The 4891-nt window shown below is 46.1% G+C and overlaps 1 protein-coding gene across 1 annotated transcript in view; it reads right to left on the reverse strand.

Annotated features, from left to right (window-relative positions):
- The window catches only part of XPC (XPC complex subunit, DNA damage recognition and repair factor), a 286669-nt gene that overhangs the window by 177805 nt on the left and 103973 nt on the right, over positions 1 to 4891 (reverse strand). The window lies entirely within an intron of this gene.

The raw sequence follows: 4891 nt of genomic DNA on the forward strand, positions 1-4891 counted from the left end.
GAAAGAGAAAAGTGGCCTGACCTGTGGTGGCACAGTCGATAAAGCGTCGACTTGGAACGCTGAGGTCGCCGGTTTGAAACCCTGGGCTTGCCCGGTCAAGGCACATTATGGGAGTTAATGCTTCCTGCTCGTCCCTTCTTCTCTCTATTTCTGTCTCTCATCTCTAAAATGAATAAGCCTGACCTGTGGTGGTGCAGTGGATAAAGCATCGACTTGGAAATGCTGAGGTCGCCGGTTTGAAACCCTGGGCTTGCCTGGTCAAGGCACATATGGGAGTTGATGCTTCCAGTTCCCCCCCCCTTCTCTCTCTCTGTCTCTCCCTCTCCTCTCTAAAAAAAAAAAAAAAAAAAATGAATAAATTAAATAAATTAAAATTAAAAAAAATTTTTTTAAATGAATAAATAAAATCTTGAAAAAAGAAGAATGAAAATGATGTGATAGGAGAAGTAGGTATGGGTCAGACTCAAGTGGGCCTTGTCAACCATGGTGAGGAGTTGCTGTGGATCAATTCTTAAATGGGATGGGAAGTCATGGGTGGGCTTAGAACAGGGTATGAAGTGATGAGAGTAGACGATGATAGCTCACTCTGACTGCTGTGTGCCACGCAGTGAGGGACTGGCTGTTACCAGTGGACCGTCCCAGCAGTTAAGGGGACAGCTGGTCCTGGGGAGTGGGGGAGGGGGAATATCAGCAGACAGGAAAGAGCACAGGCTTTGGGCCTGTGTGCCAGGCCCGCCTCCCTCAGCAGCCCAGAACAGACAGGAGCATTGTCAGCCGTTTGTTATTCTTGGGACAATCATCCACCTTGTGGACAGCAAACTTGTCCTCAGGGGCCACAGTAGGAAGAGTGTTGCTTGTCCTGACACATACCCTTCAAGGGCAGGGAAGGTCCTGATCACTTAAGAAGTTTCCCTAACCTGGGTTAGAGGAAGAAGGCACATGCACTGGGGCTCCCAGAAAGTTCCCAATGTGGGTCTGTTAACCTACAGGAGACAACGAATATCTCTTCTTGCAGTGACCGTCCTGCACTGCCCACCACTGGAGATTACTGTCTCTCTCTGCTACTGACTGACTGAAGTTGACTTTGGTTACTGGTGGAGTCAGATGTATTGGCAAGTCCCAAACATGAGGCAAACAGACTCAGACTCACCTAAGATCTTAGGAAAATTAGAGATTCCCAGCACCCAAACCAGTCCTACCGAATACATTTTTAGGGTGGGGTCTGAACATGTATACTTTTAAAAACTTCCCATAGCTCCCAGTTTATAGAAAATGCAAGTGACAGAGAAACATATGAAATAAAACAAGTGAGATCTGTAATCAGCAAATTTCAAAATAAAGCTAAAGAACAAAGGATGTAAGCTTTTTCACCAATTGCAAGGAAGAACTTTTCATCAGGATGGCCGAGTAGGTGAATGCTGTGCTCACCCTCCCCCAGTACTGTATCAAAATTACAACTAAATTACAGACACACACTCACACACACACCCCCCGCCCTGCAGAAGAGCCTGAAGACTAGCTAAACAGAAATCCTATATAATTAAGGATATTCTGAAGCCACACTGATACTGGTAAAAAGGTTGGAGATGCAGAGGCCCCACACTCAGTGTGGCAGTTAAACGGGGATGGAAGGGGATACCCCAGCTGCAGTGGTGCCCCCCTCCAGAAGTGAGGGGTCCCAGTCCCACTTGATGCTTCTCAACCCAGGGTCTCAGTGACAGGGAGAGAAATCCCCCTAACTTCTGGCTGTGAAAACCTGCAGGACTGTGGCTAAGTGAAAGGGATGGCTGCTTGCTTGAGTCCCGGGTGTTCCCCTTAAGGGGCCAGTGCACGGATTTACTCTCAGCCTCGCTTGCACTGAGCTCCAACATTGGAGTAGCAGCTTGAAAAGCAGCAGAGACATCCAGGGAGGAACTGCATTGTCTGGCTTCAGAGCGAGGACTGGAGGAGCAGCTTTCTCCCAGACAGAACTGTGGGCAAAAGCCATTGGGGTTTATTTGCTGACTCTCCCTGCACCCAGCTTGCATACCTATCAATAATTGCTTTACATGTAAATGGTTTAAATGCTCCAATCAAAAGACTAGTTTCCACTGATACACAAATCAATAAAAGATGGTGAATGTATACAACGGAATATTATTCAGCCATCAAAAGAATGAAATCTTGCCATTTGCGACAACATGGATGAACCTAGAAGGTATTATGCTAAGTGACATAAGAAAAAGACAAGTACCATATAATTTCACTTATGTGAAATTCACTTAAGTCTAAAAAACAAAACAAATTTACAGAGAGCATTTTGTTGGTTGACAGTGGAGTTGGGTAAAAAAGGTGAAAGGGTTAAGATGTATAAATTGCCAGTTATAAAGAGTCATGGGCATGTAAATATAGCCAAGAATATCGTACTGTGTGTGGTGTCAGAGGGGTACTAGGCTTATCAGGGTGATCACTCTAAATTATAAAAATGTCTAATCAGCCCTGGCCGGTTGGCTCAGCGGTAGAGCGTCGGCCTGGCATGCAGGAGTCCCGGGTTCGATTTTCGGCTAGGGCACACAGGAGAAGCGCCCATCTGCTTCTCCACCCCTCTCCCTCTCCTTCCTCTCTGTCTCTCTCTTCCCCTCCCGCAGCCAGGTTCCATTGGAGCAAAGATGGCCCGGGCGCTGAGGATGGCTCTGTGGCCTCTGCCTCAGGCGCTAGAATGGCTCTGGATGCAACAGAGCAACGCCCCAGATGGGCAGAGCATTGCCCCCTGGTGGGCATGCCAGGTGGCTCCCGGTCGGGCGCATGTGGGAGTCTGTCTGACTGCCTCCCTGTTTCCAGCTTTGGAAAAATGAAAAAAAAAAAGAAAGTCTAATCACTGTTAGACACTTGAGGCTAATATAATATTATATATCAACTTAAAAAAGTTATTTAAAAAGTAAAGAATATTTTTAAGTAAAAAAAGAATTATTCAAACCCTGATTCTAAAGCATAATCTCTTCCTACTCTCCACTGCTTATGTAGTGGGCACTTTTTCATCACCAAGTTGTTTTTGGAATAATGGAATCTTTTGTCCAACCCAGTGGACTTGGGCAAAGTCAGCTTGAGAGTCTCTGCTGTAAGAGTAACGTGGCCAAAAGAAAATCTACCTTGAGACTCCAGTGCCACCATGCCATACCCATCCATTCCTTCAACTTTCTAGTAAAAGCTGACCTCATGCAGGCAGGTACCATATGTGACTCATTTTCCATGTCCCTATGACTTAAACTTAAGTTTCTTGAATGCATTGAATGAATGGGATCTATAACATGTTCCCAAATCAGTAACATCTGGGGGTGATCAAAAAAAAAATTTTTTTTTTCTTAGTTTTTAAAATTTTTGTATTTTTCTGAAGCTGGAAACAGGGAGGCAGTCAGACAGCCTCCCGCATGTGCCCAACTGGGATCCACCCGGCATGCCCACCAGGAGGCGATGCTCTGCCCATCTGGGGCGTCGTTCTGTTGCGACCAGAGCCACTCTAGCGCCTGAGGCAGAGGCCATGGAGCCATCCCCAGCGCCCGGGCCATCTTTTGCGCCAATGGAGCCTCAGCTACGGGAGAGGAAGAGAGAGACAGAGAAGAAGGAGAGGGGGAAGGGTGGAGAAGCAGATGGGCGCCTCTCCTATGTCCCCTGGCCGGGAATCGAACCCGGGACTTCCGCACGCCAGGCCGACGCTCTACCACTGAGCCAACCGGCTAGGGCCGGGGGTGATAAAAATTTTAACTGAGAAGTATGTTTGTTAAATGTGCAAGGCCCTTTATGAGGCTAAAAGAAGTCACAAGGGCTCTTCACAGGGTTGTCACAGCTCCCAAATTTGGGAAGCTCCTGGCTCTTGGTTTTTAACCAAAAATTTTTTTTTTTAATTTTTTATTTATTCATTTTAGAGAGGAGAGGGAGAGACAGAGAGAGATGAGGGGAGGAGCTGGAAGTATCAACTCCCATATGTGCCTTGACTAGGCAAGCCCAGGGTTTTGAACCGGCAACCTCAGCATTGCCAAGTGGACGCTTTATCCACTGTGCCACCACAGGTCAGGCTTAACCAAATTTTTAAAAAAGTTCTGACTATAGATACCATAGTTCTCTATCTCCCCAACACAGAACTCCAATTTCTCACATCTAACTTTGCTTTCCAGCTTTAATGTGCTGTTACTGTGCTCTGGTGTGGTAGGCAGCCTCCTGGTTCTCATGCCCTCTGTTACCTCTCTTGAGTGTGGGCTGTGACTCACTTCTAACAAATAGACTATGGAAGCCACCTGCCATGTTGTCAGCTGACCTAAGGAAAAGCCCAATATGCCAAGGAACTGAGGGAGGGCTTGGATCAAAATAGCCAAGGAGGAACTGAGGCCCTCAATTCAACAAACCGCAGGGAACTGAATCCTACCCCAAACTACCAGAGGAAAGCCTGTCAAGCCTGGAGATGACTGTAACCCTGGCCAACACCCTGACCACAGCATGAGCAGCTGCTCCAGAGGACCGAGGTAGCCATGCTCAGAATCCTGACCAACAGAAATTGGGAGAGAATGTTTGTTTCACGTTGCTATGTCTTAAGGTAATTTTTTACACAGTAATAGAGAACCAGTACACCTGGGACAAATGAAGCATTACTGCATCACAGCCTGAAAACTGGTTAGCAGTTACCCTGGGCAAATGACTTAACCTGCAAGGGGGCTTTAGTTCCTTATTCAAATGAGAAAAGCCTCCCCATCCATGGATTACAATGTCTGATGAAGGCATCTATCTGCTCACAGACTAAAACAGTTTCATATGAACTCAATACAGAAAATTTGATCAGAGGAATTTCAATTGCACTTTTCATAATTTCTATTTCCTTACAACAAAAATTTTTAATTAGTAATAAAGGACACATTCAAAA

This window comes from Saccopteryx bilineata, chromosome 10 (assembly GCF_036850765.1).
Source record: "Saccopteryx bilineata isolate mSacBil1 chromosome 10, mSacBil1_pri_phased_curated, whole genome shotgun sequence".
NCBI classification, from domain to species: domain Eukaryota; kingdom Metazoa; phylum Chordata; class Mammalia; order Chiroptera; family Emballonuridae; genus Saccopteryx; species Saccopteryx bilineata.